Source organism: Pleurodeles waltl, chromosome 11 (genome assembly GCF_031143425.1).
Source record: "Pleurodeles waltl isolate 20211129_DDA chromosome 11, aPleWal1.hap1.20221129, whole genome shotgun sequence".
Lineage (NCBI taxonomy): Eukaryota > Metazoa > Chordata > Amphibia > Caudata > Salamandridae > Pleurodeles > Pleurodeles waltl.
The window spans coordinates 108,481,299-108,498,872 of NC_090450.1; positions in this window are offsets into that span (position 1 = coordinate 108,481,299).

Consider the following 17,574-nt stretch of genomic DNA (forward strand, 5'->3'; position numbering starts at 1 on the left):
AATGCAAAAAGGTGTCCCTAAAATATCACAACGTGAAGTCGGACAGGGAAAAACGCAAACTGACAGAAGAGAACAACCCACCTCCAACAATGCTCCAACAGAAGTCATATTTTCAATAAAGTAACAGTCATTTTTACAGATACATTTATAGCAATGCGTTTTTAACCTGTTACAAAAATGTTGCCATCTCCCCAAAGCAAACACACATCCTTCACACACTCTGACTACATCCACACCACTCACACAGTTCATACTGTGAATAAAAACGTTCATCATCTCAACACCATTATGTTTACACAAAAATCCCAACTCAGTTGGTGCGATTAATACACAATTGATGAAATACATGGTAGTGCACAATGCATCAAAATCCTTTATAACTCTCATAAACGTCTTATATAGCCAGTACAATCATTTTAATTTCCATCTTCTCAGTGCCAACAACAAATGCTTTGCAGGTGCCAACACACATTTTGGTGCAAAGTGATTCAAAGACCAAGCACCTTTTTCAGGGCACATGCTGTTAACTAAAAACACAGGTGGGGCAGCCCAGCAAATGTCTACAAAGACAATGTCAATGAATGAAAAAAACAGAAAAAACTCAGATCCTATGTGTGTGCCTCGTGTAGTCCATAGTGCACCCAAAGCGAAGCACCAAGAAAGAAATAAACACATTCTAACCGTAGTCACTTGCTCACCTTACCAAGTTGGTGCATTTAGCAAATTCCACCCACTCAGTTAAAATACCAAACAACTACACAACCAAACACCCCAGTGAACAAAAAATTAAAAATAGAAACATAAATACCGTTCACAGCTAACGGTAGAATAAGAATAAAAATAACCTTCATCAACTCCCAAATTAACTCATAAACTCACAGAGCAACCACCACTAAAAAAATAAATATAGGTGATTGTTCTGTATGGATGAAAATGAAGAAGGCATCTCAATTCACAGTTGTTCCATGTCTTATTTACTCACTCAAATGTCACCACAATCCGTGCACTATGCATCACAAGATGAGGTCTAAAGTGGAGCACAGTGTATATATCATGGAACACAATTGCATGCTGAAAAATAGTGTGAGATAATGCTATAATTAATGTGTATCTGAACCTATTGTCAATTATAGCTCAAGTTACACGTCCAGTGTAAAAAAAACCTGATGAGTTCCAGGTTATCTGATATTTCTGTTCACTACTATATGCTATACCTTACAGCTGTAAATAATTAGTCTCTTTTTCAACTGTTGTTTCTATAGGAATTGACACCTGCGACCTTGTGCTTAGATCACTTAGTTGCCTCACTTTGTTATGCCATCTGTTCTGTTTTAAATACATTTCATATACACACTTACCAGATGCCTTTTGTCAATTTTTTGTTAGATAGTTATTTATTGAATTTCTTATGCGTATGCACTAACATTTCCCTCATAATTATTCCTCTTCTTCACCCTCCCAACCCACGGGATGAACCACTTGACAATAAAAACACATACCCTATCTGTGGGTTTTCTCACTTAATATTCCTAAACAATATGAGTGCTGTATCAAATTGATAACGGGTAAGATCTCAGCAGTTGCAAGTCTCAATAAATGCAGTGAACAGGGAGAGTTTAGTGACAAGCTCCCCTCTGCCAAATAATCCACTTTTGGGTGCCACATGGCTGCATATTTACTTGCCAAAACAATAAGGACCCAAGTCAGCTTTTTCATCTCTGACATTGTTCAGAGCTCAGTCACCCTGTCCCATCTAGACAGTATCTTCTCCAGTCTGACATAGAGAGGTTCTTTATTTCAACTGGTAGAATCCCCAGCAGCACTTTTCCTGAGGCAGCTTGAATATGGTACCCAACATCCCTTTAATATGGCTTAAAACCTCTTTCCAAAACATCATAATGAGGGGGCATGACCACTAGACGTGTAAGTCATTCTCTACCATACCAGGTTCCTCAAGCGGAGGCATTACCCTACATACATTTTTATTTCATTTGAGTAACATATCAAAGCATCATGTTCTTATACATGGTTTCTCTATCCTGCACACTTCTGCATAGGAATGGTATATTTAACCACAAGTTTTACCACTGGTGTGCAGCGATAATAGCATTTAATACTTGCTGACACTGTTTCATATAGGCCATTGTGTAGTGGGGTTCTCATTAATGAGAGCAGCATATATGCTATAAATGAGTCTCCTCAGTGTGGTAACGGTGGCAAAAAGTTTCTCTCCCTGGATGTGGGGCCTATAAGTTGCCTCCCTGTTCCCTCACTACATAACCCACCTGGATGTAGTGCATGCGGTCTGTTTCTTGTTAGTGGCAATCCTTTTTACACTGGATACTTCCTTTCTCTTAACCAAATCTTTAAGCTTTCTACATCCCCCCTTTGACCATTACTTAATATCTTGCCTATTTAGACCCAGAGGGAATTCTGAATTATGGAAGAAGGGCATGAAGGGGGAAGGTGCCAGTTGTTGTCCCATTGTGATAAATACCAAATCTCCATTTTGAGTACTAATATTTCAGACTCAGAGCAGACTGGTAGTTGTTATAGTAAACCAAGGACAGGCCAATGGTACCTGTCCCATTATCGCTGCCCAATGGTCTCACCTGACTGCTTTCTGAGAAGGACTGCTGCCTTGTTGTTCTCTGGCCGTGCTGAAGAAGTGCTCTCTAAGGGCTTGGATAGAGCTTGCCTCCTGTTCCCTGAAGTCTCAGGACAAAAAGACTTCTTTCCTGAAAGAAGAACTCCCTGTGTAGCGGAAATAGATGCAGAGCCTGCAGAAAACAATGCACAGCCTGCATCGCGGTGAAAACATCACTGTACGCCAAACTGGAATGACGCAGCCTGACTTCGCAAAGAGAAGGTCAACACAGTGCCCGTGTAGTCACCGGCAATTCGATGCATGGCCCACTGGATCGATGCAAAGCCAAGCCGGAATGACGCAGCCCGACTTCCTGAGAGGAATCAATGCAGCGTCTGCCGTGTGGTAGAAACTTCCATGCAATGCCCCCCGGATTGATGCAGCCCCTGTGACTTTGTCCTACAAGCACTGGATTTCAATGCATCATCACCGGGGCATCCGAAAACGCCGTAGCCCGAGGAGGATCCAAGACAGACTGCCGGAAATTGACGCAGCACCTTCTCTGCATGAAAAATAAATGACGTATCACCATGTGCGGACCGAGAAATGTACGCACACCTCCCTGATTACCACGCATTTCCTCCTCTGTGGTTCCTTGCAGAGATTTTGTACACAAACCAGGTACTTTGTGCTTGCAAGAGACATTTGTTGTTTTTAAGAGACTAAAGACACTTTATATAATTTCTACAGTGATATTTTCAACATATACTTATTGCATCTTAATTGTTTTGACCTGCATTTATCCAGATACATATTATATATTTTTCTAAAGACGGTGTGGTGTATTTTTGTGGTGCTTTACTGTGTTATTGCATGATTTTTTGCACAAATAGTTTACACATTGCCTTCTAAGTTAAGCCTGACTGCTCAGTGCCAAGCTAAGGCTGGGCACAAGATAATTTGGATTGTGTGTGACTAACCCTGACTAGAGTGGGGGTCCTTGCTTGGACAGGTGGTAACCTGACAGCCAACCAAAGTCCCCATTTCTAACACTTCTTAACTCCGGATCTATTTACCTTGACAATATATTGATAGTGGACAACATGTTGATTCTTTTCAGGTTAGTATACTTATCTAAAATCCTGCACATGACTAAAACATCTTTCTTTAAGACGGTTGATCTGTTATAGTGTCTGTTATTGTGGGGCAGTAAAAGAATGCAAGTGTGATAAATATCAAGGGTACTATCCAACAAGTGTAGGGCGAAACATACAGGCCATGAATTATACTTTCTGGCTCTGCAGAATTCATCAAAATGAGGCATTTCTGCAGTAATTATGGACCAATTATAGAGTCTTCGTTTCTTTATCATAGTGAAGGTTAGTTACAATGTGTAGATGAGGTAGAAGATTAATCTCAAGCCAAGTCAATTCCACACACAGGAATTTGACATGTGTAAGCCTCAGTAGATAAAGTTATTCAAGTACTGCTTGGTTTAGGAGAATAACACAAGCTCACGGTTATATTGTATTAGTGTCTGAGGAGTGTGGAATTCCTATAGTGTGATGTCCAGGACATATTGTGTGGTGTCAAAGGCAACAAGTTTTCATGTTTATTTTGTCACCAAGACAAAAATGCCGAAACTCCTACAGCACAAACCCATTGGCTGTCACATAACATATGAGGGAAAGGTATTGTTTGTAGTTAAGGTAATACATTTGCGTGTAGGTTAATTCTGTTCAAACTTGTATTTATGGTTCAATAATGCTAAGTTTTTATTATTAGGGTGAGCACTCTAAGAAAATTTTGTAAGTTCGGACTTCACTACTGGCAGTGGTTCACGCATAAAAATGTGTACATAAATTTGAAAAGTTTAACAATATGAGGCTACGCTTATTGGTCCCAGCATGCTCTCTGTTTTGATGCAAATATTTGCAGAAGCTTGAAAGCAGAGTTGGAGACTTTTCTTTCAAAATAAAATGTTAAAAAAAAATTCAACTAGGAAAAAAAACTTTTGCTGAACTACTGAAAAATGTAAGTACCATTGCTTCAGTGCATCTTTCAGTAAAATGTGCAGATGATTGCTAGTATTTCCCCCAAAAAAACATACTGGATAAATCAGTGTAACCAGTTCCAACAAGATTATGAGGAAACAAGAAAATAAACAAGCTTGGCAAAACCAATAAGTCTGACAATGTTGGTCAGCCTTTTTGGTTTTGTCAATGCGTGTCTTCTTTTGATATGGTTTTTGTAAAACTTTATTGTGTGGGAGCTGCTGAGTCCTCACAATCATGACAAACATTGGCAAAAAGTAAAAATATTTTTGATCTCACAAAGCACCTTGCCACAGTAGTGCAGGGCATTGATGAGTTTACCTTATGTCCTAATATACTCCTTGTGAAAGAGCAGAGTACCGTCCCTCAGTGTGAGGCCAGCTGATAAATGGAGAGATAGATTTGAAATAAAAACAAAAGGTCCCAATTCTTAAAAAAACTCACAAAAGTGCGCCCATGGTGTAAATCCTTGAATTATTGCAGATTTGCAGCTTTCATGAATTCACAAGAATTTACAGAAGGCCAGGAAATCATACTCCTAGAAAATATTTGTGTACTGTATTTTAGCACAATTAAATATGCATGTGTAGATTTGCTCATGCTAAAATCTGTTGAGTGTTTACAAGTTCACTTTCCTTCCAACCACTTTTCCCAACTTTTGAAGACGTTTTATTTCTGCCCTTGTCAGGAGTAAATTGCTAACCTTTCACTGCCTTTAAAAAGATTAGAGAAGAGCTTGTGAAAACCCTGAAAACCTGCAAGTTAGTAACTTTGCACAGACACAGAAGGGTATTCAAACCCTGGAACTATTGCTTACTCCTATCTCCAGCCCCTGCATGTAGATCATCTGAAAGGTGGCAAAATAAAGAATTGCTAATACTCAAACCCTACATAAGCAGAGATGCTATTATCAGAGCACTAATTAGAGTGTGCCATAATTTGTCGTGACACTACATGGCACCAAAGAAACAAGTGGATTTTATAACAGGACAAGTAGGTTTATGAAGCAACCTGTACTCTGGATAAGTAGATTTTTTATGGAATAATTCTGTTTATGATTGATGCTGACACTAGTAAATACACAGCATGTCTCCTACAACCCCACGGGCCGGCTGCATTCAAGAAAGGAAACACGGATAGAATCATGTACACAGCTCCCGCCTACAACCCTGGGGCTGGCAGCATAATATAGGCAATTAAATGGAAACATAGCAAACAAATCAGAAACCCCCACAATTCTCCTTTCATATGTTAGCTAAGTGGTCAATGACTTTGGCACAATACAAAGTCAGGTCATGGATGTAGAGGACATGGGGGCCACAGAGGCACTCAAGGTCTCCCCTGAGGACATATCTGGGATTAAGCCTAGTAGTCGCAAATAGTCTGGGCATGTCAATTCTCAGAACTCAGACGATAGAAGGCGAAAACAATGTGCCCACAAATCAGGGTACAGAGTGTGGACTGATTCTGGCATGAGGGACTACTTCTTCATCCATAAAATGGACCACAATTTATATAACCAGGAGGTATGGTCTGGTGTGAGTGACAGTATAACCTGATGTGCTACCCCAGGGCCGGAGCTATTTGCCTACCTCTATTAGAGCACATCGGGTAAGTCAGGGGATTCAGAAGTCACAGAATGGTGTAGGCTGGGAATCTAAGGATGGATGTGTTAAAGGCAAAGTCAGTGTCATGCAGGACTTGTTCCCAGCATTGGGTGAGCTTTGGGCAGTGCCATAAAAGGTGTAGCCGGGTCCCCATGTTGCCACATCCTCACCAACACTCCTTAGACATCCCCATCTTCCATTGCTGCATTCTCAATTGGGTAAGATACAGAGAGGAAACAATTTGGTGATGTGGTCCCAATGTTGCATGAAGCCGTTCTTCCAAGCTATCAAAACATCACACAAAACCATATAGGAAAGAGAGGAGGCGGACTAGCTATTATATTCAAACAAGCAATAAATCTCAGTAAAAAAGACAACATTTTCATAAAAGGTTGTGAAGCCCTCCTCACTAGATGCTACCATACTCCAACTTCCTCCTGTACCTTTCTCCTCCCTTACAGACCTCCACCTAACAACTTAACATTCCCAGATACCTTTCTAGATACAGTCTTAAACTTTATTACATTATAGTCAAACCTATGCATTTTTGGGTTACCTAAGTATTCGGTTTGACAAACCCAATATGCCCCATCCAGAAGCTATCTCAAATGGCCTAGTCGCATTGAACCTACATCAGATTGTACACAATCCCAGACACATCGCTGGACACATCCTAGATGTCATTTTTGCTAAGCCTGAACTAGTTACCATTCATAACATCACGCCAATCACATAGTCAGACCACCATTTTATAACTTTCCGACACAAAATACCACAAATCAACACAACCCACAACTACTTACATACACACAACGATCGACCATGGAGCAAACTCAATTTTGAAGACTTAGAAACACAACTAACAGCCAACACAGATCTAGATACAATTAATTATGTTCCAAAACTTTATGAGTGGCTACAGGAAGCTTTGGTTTAGCCTAATACCACTAAAAGAATAAGCAGGACAAAGAAAAATAATACCTTGGAGAAACACTCAACTTAAAAAGATAAAGCAACAAATCAGAAGGTTGCAGCGGGCCTGGCTCAAAACAACAACAGTCAAGACAAACTGCAGCTACACAAACTTAATAGAATATACAAATTATCAATCAAGAAAGCTAAAAAAGGTACTACTCAGACAGAATTCAAAATGCTAAATCTGCAACCAGGGAGTTTTATAAACTTCTCAATGAATTGTGAAAACCTAAATGCATGGAAGGAAGTCATCCCACTACTCAAGATTTCACAAACAAACTGGCAACTCATTATACAACCAAGGCAGACACATTGGACTCCTATTTAAAACAGAAGAAAACAATCAGCACCAACTCCTTTCCTAAACTCCCCTCTAAGAATAAACCAACCCAGCCTCTACAGTCCTTCAAATAAATGTCGCAAGGTGAATTTATGGATTTGGTCAAAGCTAGCAGGCCTTCTGGTTGCCCTTTTGACCCTTGTCCACCACACATCTTCAAGAACATTCTTTTATCTACTTCTGTTGCCACACCTGTAAGAAGAATCATCAACAACTCTTTAACTACAGGAACTCTTCCTGATTACCTGAAAAAGGCATACATATGTCTGTTATTAAAGAAAACAATCCTAGACCCAGACCAATCACAAATGGACCTTTCCCGGGCAAACTGATAGAATGAGCAGCATTCACCCAGATGTCACAATTCATTGAAGACAATTCCATACTTTCAGGCTACCAAACTAGATTCCCCCCAGAAAGAGACACCAAATCAGCACCCATAGCAATCTGGGATGATCCTCAAAACACAGTCAACTGCAATGGAGTTGCTGCACTACTTCTCTTGGACCTCTCAGCTACATTTGCTACGGTTGACCATGACACCCTCCTTCGAAGACTCCACAAAGCCGGCATAGAAGGGACTGCTCTCGACTGGATTATATCCTACCTTCAAAACAGAACTAACATTATCTATTCTCCCCCCTTCTCGTCCAAACCACACCTCACAAAAGCAGGTGTCCCCCAAGAATCAATCATCTCAACTTTGCTTTTCAATATCTACATGATATCTTTACCAGAACTGATCAATGATTTTCAATTCACATGCTACAACTATGCAGATGACACACAAATATTACTTAAATTGGAATGCCCCAAAGACATTGAAAACTCACAAATCTTCAGTTGCCTCAGAGCCTTTGATCAGTGGATGACAGGGAGCCATCTCAAACTAAATGCTTCCAAAACATAAATACTCACATTTGGTGACTGGAAAAATGATGACCTATTGTGCACCTGGCCTGACGATCTCGGACCACCTCCTCAATTATCTGAGAAAGTTAAAAACCTTGGAATTACTGTGGACTCCAAGTTAACAATGAATGCCCAAGTGGACAAATTAGCATGAACTGGCTTCATCACCTTGAAGACTCTTCAACGCATCTTCCCTCACCTTGGATTTCCACACAAGGCGCAACTACTATTGCTCTTGAACTATCCAAACTGGATTATGTCAATGGCATCTACCATGGATCATCTCTATCTATTATCAGAAAACTACAACATATTCAGAACTCCACTGCCAGGCTACTATTACATGTAAAGCCACAAGCCCACATCTCCCCTGCCTTGAGAGCACTACACTGGTTAACTGTTGCCAGAAGATCCACCTTCAAGCTGCTTTGTATCAGCCACAAAGATATACATGGAACAGGACCGCTTTTTATCAGAAACAAAATAACTAAATACATTCAACAAAGAAATCTCCGCTCAAGATTGGCACCCCGCCTTAGAACACCACCATACAAGAAAAATACTGTAGGTGGTGCATCCTTCTCTGTTCAAGCAGCCAAACTATGGAATTCATTATTCCCAAATTCAAGATAATGGATAACTATCTTGTCTTCAGAAGACTACTCAAGAGTTGCCTCTTTCCTTCATAACCACCATAAACAGCAATGGACTGCATATGCCTGTGTTGATAAATATTTTTAATCTGATTATGGGTGTATATTCTAGATATGTACAGTTCTTTAGGAAATATGCATCACTACGTCATAACAATAAATAACACACATACTCTTTAAAAATGTTCAACAGATGTATGTGTACTTATGGTTGGGCATGGATTTGTATATATGTCACAGTGCCCTTTACTCGGGATCTGAAAACTGCTGAACAAAAGGCCCACCCCCCCGGCGTCACCAACTCAGAAAGCTATTATAGCACAGAGTTATGATGAAGCCATGCGGGGGGAAGGGAATTAGGGTAGGGAACTGCAGGGAGAGAGATCTGAAAAGAAACGGTTAGAACAAATATGCATACATTCATTCATAACAGTATAACTCACCAATAGACTCTTGAATAAAGGCGTCTCCGTGATATCAGATTGAGACCCTTTGTGAATTGGGCGTAGACCCATCTTTGAATCATGGAACAAGAACAAACTTCAACCTCTGAACCTAGAGATGGCAAGAGCTGTGGACTATGGTCATACTCTGAAGATCAATCATGTAACAATTATGCATTCATAAGATAAACGTTTGATCTCAGCCTAGAAATTCTCAAAGACTTAAATATGTATCTCACATATTATGCTTCCCAAAAAACAATGAAACGATAATTAGCTTATTTCTGAAACGTTTTCACATTTACTACCTAGGCCTGAAAGTTTACTCATTGAACTTGAAGCGTTTTGTTTGTTAGGCATAAGCGCCTTGCTTGTTGTTCATGAAGCTCTTTGATCATCATACATGAATCGCTTTGTTCCTTATGCCAGGGAGTGCTTTTGCTTGCTTTTTCTGAAGCGCTACGCTCGTTATGCTAAGGGCCGCTTTACTCATGTGGCCCGAAGCATTTTTTATTCGTGCCCAGATTGCTTTACTCATGTAGCCTGAAACACTTTGATTGTCGTGCCAAGGGTGCTTTACTCTTGTGCCTTGAAGCGCTTTGCTCGTTGTGCTAAGGGGGCGCTTTACTCATGTGAACTAAAGCATTTTGATCCTCGTGCCAAGACCGCTTTACTCATGTGGCCTGAAACGCTTTGATTGTCGTGCCAAGGGCGCTTTACTCCTGTGGACTGAAACGCTTTGATTGTCGTGCCGAGGGCGCTTTACTCATATGGACTGAAATGCTTTGATTGTCGTGCCAAGGGCGCTTTACTCATGTGGACAGAAACGCATTGATTGTCGTGCCAAGGGCGCTTTACTCATGAGGCCTGAAGCACTTTTGATTATCGTGCCAAGAGTGCCTTACGCGTGTGGCCTGAAGCGTTTTGCTCGTTGTGCTAAGGGGTGCTGTACTTTTGGAAGTAACAACTCCCTTCAAGATTGGGCTCATCAAGACCTTACCGCTATGAGTATGATCTACTTGTATCTGAATTCACCATGGAAACAAGTATACTCCGACTTGCTGTAAATCTGCCTTGCAGGAAATCTGCTCTTCTTCAGAGGAACCCCCAAGAGTCTGACTGCATCCAATTCTTCAAAATAGTGAGCAATGTGCATGGGTGTGGCTGGGCTTTATAGGCCTGCCACACCCCAAGATGCCCGCTGCCTCTAAAAGCCCGAGAATTGCAGTCCCTTTATAGAATAGCACTGATAAGTGCATCTTGTCCACCAATGTCCTGAACCTGCAGCTACATGAGCTTTACCACTGGGCAGGCGATGCTGATGACCACCTTTAGAACAGGAAGGGATGACAAGTGGTGCGCATGAAGCGCCGCAAATACACGCAGCGGAGTTTCGGGTGGGACCTGGACTGCGCACAGCCTTATTTCTGACAATATATATGTGTGTGTGTCTGTGTGTGTGTATATGTGTGTGTATGCATGTGTGAATGTGTATTTTATTCTATGCTTGACATGTTCATAGGCCATTGCATGGCTCCTGGGTGGGTTGTTATATTGGATACTTATGAATGCTTCTCTCATTTTAATATAACTCTGATCATATCGGGAAAGATAAATAAATGTTGGAAAATTCACTTATTAATTAACTTCAAATATTGCAAATCTTGGGAGTCTGTGTTTGTACAATGCTACTTTTCTTCCCATATTATTATATCCATTATTGGGTTCCTTGAACATATAGGGGGTCATTACAACATTGGCGGTATAAGGTGCTTACCGCCGTGCAGAAGACCGCCAACACACCGCCGCGGCGGCGGGAGCCCGCAACAGCTATTATGACACACATCATGGAATCCGCCGAAATTCAGACACCCACACAATACCGCCACACCAAAGGTCAGCAATAAACATGCGGAAACAAATCCTCCACCTCCACGACAACAGAAACACGCCCATGCTATTACGACCCACGAATCCACGCGGCGGTCTTTCAACCGCGGTATTCCATTGGCGGTACACACCGCCACGCTCAAAATACACACACAGCTCCAAAACACCGCCACATTGGACAATTCCAAATACACACACCTGATACACATACAAACAACACTTCCACACACCAAACACTATATAAAACACACACCCACATCACCCACAAACCCCTACGACCCAAAATTAGAGAGAAGGCCAGAGAGAGACAGCACAGAATAGAGAACCCCATCACACAGAGGCACACTACACCATCACCCACACAACATCCACGCACAAAACATCACATACCACTACACTCACCACACTCATCACCACATACACCACCTCACACATCACACACACCACCCCATGGCACGCCAAAGACACCCCCGCTTTCAGAAGAGGAGCTCAGGGTCATGGTGGAGGAAATCCTACGGGTAGAGCCACAGCTATTTGGCTCACAGGTACAGCACACATCCATAGCCAGGAAGATGGAGCTATGGCAAAGAATAGTCGACAGGGTCAACGCTGTGGGACAGCATCCAAGAAATAGGGAGGACATCAGGAAGAGGTGGAACGACCTACGGGGGAAGGTGCGTTCCACGGTATCCAGGCACCACATCGCGGTTCAGAGGACTGGCGGCGGACCCCCACCTCCTCCCCCACAACTAACAACGTGGGAGGAGCAAGTCTTGTCCATCTTGCACCCTGAGGGCCTCGCAGGAGTCGTTGGAGGAACGGACACTGGTAAGTCAAATCTTAAATATCATATCCCCCACCTTACCTGCATGCTATCACACACCCCCACCCTCACACCCTCCCCTATCACCCTAACTCCTCACTAATGTACCCATAACACCAACCACCCATCCCAACCCCAAGACCTGCATGACACAACTAAGCATGGATACCCATCACTAAAGCATGCCCACTGCACATACCCAGAACACCCCCCAACCATCAGCACACAAGCCCCCACACGGGAATGCCTGCACTGGTGTACACGCACACCCAACCATTGCACACCATGAAACACACACATGCAATAATCATGTACTTATACCCCCGCAGGAACCCGAAGGAACGTCACCTCACCAGAGGGTCCAGACAACACCACTCCACCCCCAGAAGAGGCACACAGTGCCGACAGCAGCTCTGCCCTACTGGATCTTGATGACCAGCCAGGACCATCGTGGGCCTCAGGACAGTCGGTTCCCCTTGCCAAGCCACAGCCCAACACCGAACTTCCTCCCTCTGGTAACACCAGCACAGCACCCACCCAGCGGGCCCATACCTCCCTACCCAGGACAGGTCAATCAGTGGTGTGTCCACCACTACAGGGCACCCAGGCTAACCCAACAACCCAACAACAACAGGGACCTGGGGGCAGTGGGCACATGGTCCAGGGGATGGAGGCACAGGAACACAGGGGAACTGGCAGGGCTGCTGTGCGACAGAGGGAGGACAGGCCAAGGGAACCTACTCTCAACAAGGCCCTCTCCTCCATCATGGGAGCATACCACCACTCCCAGGAGACGATGGCAACGGTCCTGGACAAGTTGCAGGAGACCCTGCGTCTGCAGGAGGAGAAGTATTTGGGGTTCAGGGAGGAGCTCAGGACCATCGGCTCCGCCCTGGGCACCATTGTAGGGGTGCTGACGGACATTCAAAAGACCTTGAGGGACACGTGGCACTCCAAGGGGCCCCTGACACTAGCCAGGACGATGAAATGCCCACCACCTCCACCAGCGCTAGTGGACAGGACGCCCGCCACAGGACCAACACACCAGCACCCTACCCCCTGCAGACGGACAACCACCACGAAAGCGGTCCCTGAGATCCAGGAACAGGACAGAGCAAGATGGCAAGACCCCTGCCAGGAAATAAGACCACCCTGATTGTCCCCCCACTGTACCACTTTGTTACCCTGTCCAAATCGGAACTGCCCCAGGTCCACTTCCAATAGCCAGATGTGCAATGTACCTGTGAGACTAATAGACTGGACTCTGCCATGGACATTCTTCCACCATAACCCATCCCCATTTCACAACCCCCTTCAATGTTATGCACTTAAATAAACACCCTTGAAACACTAATAAAACTGGAGTCAGTCAATGATTTTGAACTTTGTATTGTCAATTACAGTATCAAAAATGGTTACCCATTGGAAGGCCAACATACCAATGTCACACATCACAAGCCTTTCAAGGGTGCAAGCTGTTGACACGTAGGTTACCACATTTGTGAAACTGAAATGGAAGGGGACAACTCAGTTAACAAATAGTGAGTGAAATGTAGGTACAGGATAGAGGTAGACGTGTGAAAGTTAATGTTATGTTAAACCTGAAAATGTACTCACCTGTGTCTCACTGGAAATATTGCTGTATGACTGACTCCCTGTTGTCGTTTTCTTCTTCATCAGCTTCATCCTCATCACTGTCCACAGGCTCCACCGCTGCTACAACACCGTCATCTGGATCATTCTCCTGCAGAAAAGGCACCTGGCGTCGCAATGCCAAATTATGGAGCATGGAGCAGGCGATGATGATGTCGCACACCTTCTTCGGTGAGTGGAATAGGGACCCACCTGTCATATGGAGGCACCTGAACCTGGCCTTCAGGAGGCCGAAGGTGCCTTCGATCACCCTCCTAGTCCGCCCATGGGCCTCATTGTACCGTTCCTCTGCCCTGGTCCTGGGATTCCTCACTGGGGTCAATAGCCAGGACAGGTTGGGGTAACCAGAGTCCCCCAATAGCCATACACGGTGCCTCTGGAGTTGACCCATCATATCAGGGATGCTGCTATTCCACAGGATGTAGGTGTCATGCACTGAGCCAGGGAACATAGCATTTACCTGCGAGATGTACTGGTCTGCCAAACAGACCATCTGGACATTCATGGAATGATAACTCTTCCTGTTCCTGTACACCTGTTCACTCCTGAGGGGGGACCAGAGCTACATGGGTCCCATCAATGGCACCTATGACGTTGGGGATATGTCCAAGGGCATAGAAGTCACCTTTCACTGTAGGCAACTCCTCCACCTCAGGGAAAATGATGTATCTCCTTAGGTGTTTCAGCAGGGCAGACAACACTCTGGACAACACGTGGAAAACATAGGCTGGGACTTCCCTGATGCCATGGCCACAGTTGTCTGAAATGACCCACTTGCAAGGAAATGGAGCACTGACAGCACCTGAACATCAGGGGGGATTCCAGTTGGATGGCGGATTGGTGACATCAGGTCTGGCTCCAACTGTGTACATAGTTCCTGGATTGTGGCACGGTCGAACTGGTAGGTCATGATCAAATGTCTCTCTTCCATTGTCAACAGGTCCACCAGCGGTCGGTACACCGGCGGATTCCGCCATCTTCCAATATGTCCCAACTGACAGTGCCTAAGAAGGACAACAGCGAAGAAACTGTCACCATTCCTCCAGGTATGTACCCACAGTCACACACAAAACTACAACAGACAATTAACCCATCCGGGAAATGTTTTGAGTGTAGGCCTCGGTATGTGTTACACAGTAGTAAATGAAGCCATGTGGGCCACTGAAATGGTGGCTGCCTGACCTCTAAACTGGGACAATGGAATTGTGGGGTAACTGAGCTGGCGTTGGACACTGTCGCGGTATGCGGTCGTAGAGGGCGGCGCAATGCTGCATTGGTTAACATTGGACCCTATGGGTCCCAGGAGCCAATGAACAGGTGCGCTGGCGGACGTCACCACCATTTTCTATCTCTTCAATCACTAGATACCTGACCTTCGACAGGAGAGGACCTACACTGCTAGTGCTGCTGTGACCTCGGTCTGGAAGCGACGATGGCTGCTGCGTCTGGGGAAAGGGCCCCTCCTTCACTGCACAGGAGTTGGAGAAACTTGTGGATGGGGTCCTCCCCCAGTACATGCTACTCTACGGTCCTCCAGACCAACAGGTTAGTACACAGGGAGCACGTTGGATGGGCTAGGCCTGGGTGGACAGGGCTGGGTGGGAGAGGGAAGGGGGCAGAGTTATTACAACAGAAATGCATGGGGATGAATGGGCCACATGGACAGAGTTGGGAGGGGGCCACTCACATTGACGGTGCAGTAGGTAATGACTGTTTCTCTTTCCTTGTGCATGTCATGTAGGTCAGCGACCACCAGAAGAGGGATATTTGGCATGCCATCGCCAAGGAAGTCCGGACCCTGGGGGCCCACCAGAGACGGGGCACCCACTGCCGTAAGAGATGGAAGGACATTCGCCGCTGCAGCAAGAAGCCGGCGGAGGCTCAGCTGGGGATGGCCTCCCAACGTGGGAGGGCTGCCCGTCGCACCATGACCCCCCTGATGTTCCGGATCCTGGCGGTGACCTACCTGGAGTTGGATGGGCGCTTAAGGACATCACAGCAGACACAAGGGGGTGAGTACAACCTCATTCTGTGGACTTTGTGTGCAGTGGAGGTGTCTGGGTGGGGGAGGTGGGCTGTGGGTGTCCCTAGGCCAGGGCGAGTTAGGTAGGCAAGGCCCCTCCATAATGTAGGCCATGTGGGACTCTACCCCAGCTCAGAACAGAGGCAAGTTGATGTATAGTTGCCCCTTTGCCATCCATGTGCGCAGATTTCGACCATTGCCATGTAGGCCATATCCCAGAAATTGCATGTGCAGCGGGCAGGAGCACGGCGTAATGCATGGGGCTGCTGCGTCTGTCTTGTCCGCCAATGGTAGCGGTATGCCATGCACTAAAACTCTCTTTTTCTGTCTCCCCCCCTTTTCCTGCTCTCCCTGTCCTCTTGTACATCAGCATCATCAGGCGGAGATACAGTGGCACCGGAGCACGAGGGAGCTGCATCCCACATGGCCATGGAGGGCCACACCACAGACTCTGACGGAGGGCGAGGGGAGCTTCACGTCGGCCACAGGATCACCAACCAGCGACACAGACTCATCCGCCGATGTGAGCTCCCCTGTGGTGGCGGCACCATCTGTGAGCCCCACTTCTACAGGTACAGCCACCACCTCCCCTACCAGCACCGCCCTCCCAGCAGCTCCTCAGCGTTTGCCCCGTGCCCGCTCACTCAGGAGGGTGGGCATCACCTTTGCCCCAGGCACCTCAGGCCCTGCCCCAGTCACCCCTGCTGCCCTCAGTGAGGAGGCCATTGACCTCCTCATGTCACTCACTGTTGGGCAGTCTACCATTGTGAATGCCATCCAGGGTGTAGAACGAGAGTTGCAACACAGTAATGCATTCCTGGAAGGCATTCATTCTGGTCAGGCTGTCCTTCAGCGAACCCTGCAATCTCTGGCCTCAGCACTGATGGCAGCCATTGTCCCTGTGTCCAGCCTCCCCCATCCAGCTTCCTCCACCCAGACCCAATCCCCTGTACCCCAGCCCATCCCAAGCACACCTACTGACCAGCCTGCACACAAGTCAACACCCAAAAGTAGCTCAAGCAAACATAGGCACCACATACACCACAGGCACTCACACAAGCATCACACCCATACAGACACAGCAACATCCACTGTCTCCACTGTGTCCCCCTCCTCCTTTTCTCCCTCCTCCCTCCCAGTCTCATCTCCACACACACCGGCATGCACCCCATCTACAGGCACTAGGACTCGCACCAGGACACCCAGCACCTCAAGCCGCTCACCTGCACTCACAACCTCCACTGCAATTAACACGTCCCCTGTGTCCTCTCCCAGTGTGTCTTTGACGCCCCCTCCCAAAGTACCCAAACGCCGGCAATCACTCACCCAACATCCATCCACCTCACGACAGCCTCCAGTACCTGCACCTGCACCCAAAACACCTAAAGTGACACCTCCTACAACCACCTCCTCTACCTCCACTCCCAGACCCCCTCCAGCTACCCATCCCAGTGTCCGTCAGAAACTGTCCCTCTGTCAAATTGACCTGTTTGCCCCCCCCTCCAGTTCATCAGTCCCATCGTAGCGCCTCAGCCAAAAAGCCTCCAGTGCCAGTTGTGCGTGTTCCAGGTTTTTGGAGTGCACCGGCCACCAGAGTAGGCAGTAGGACCCGGA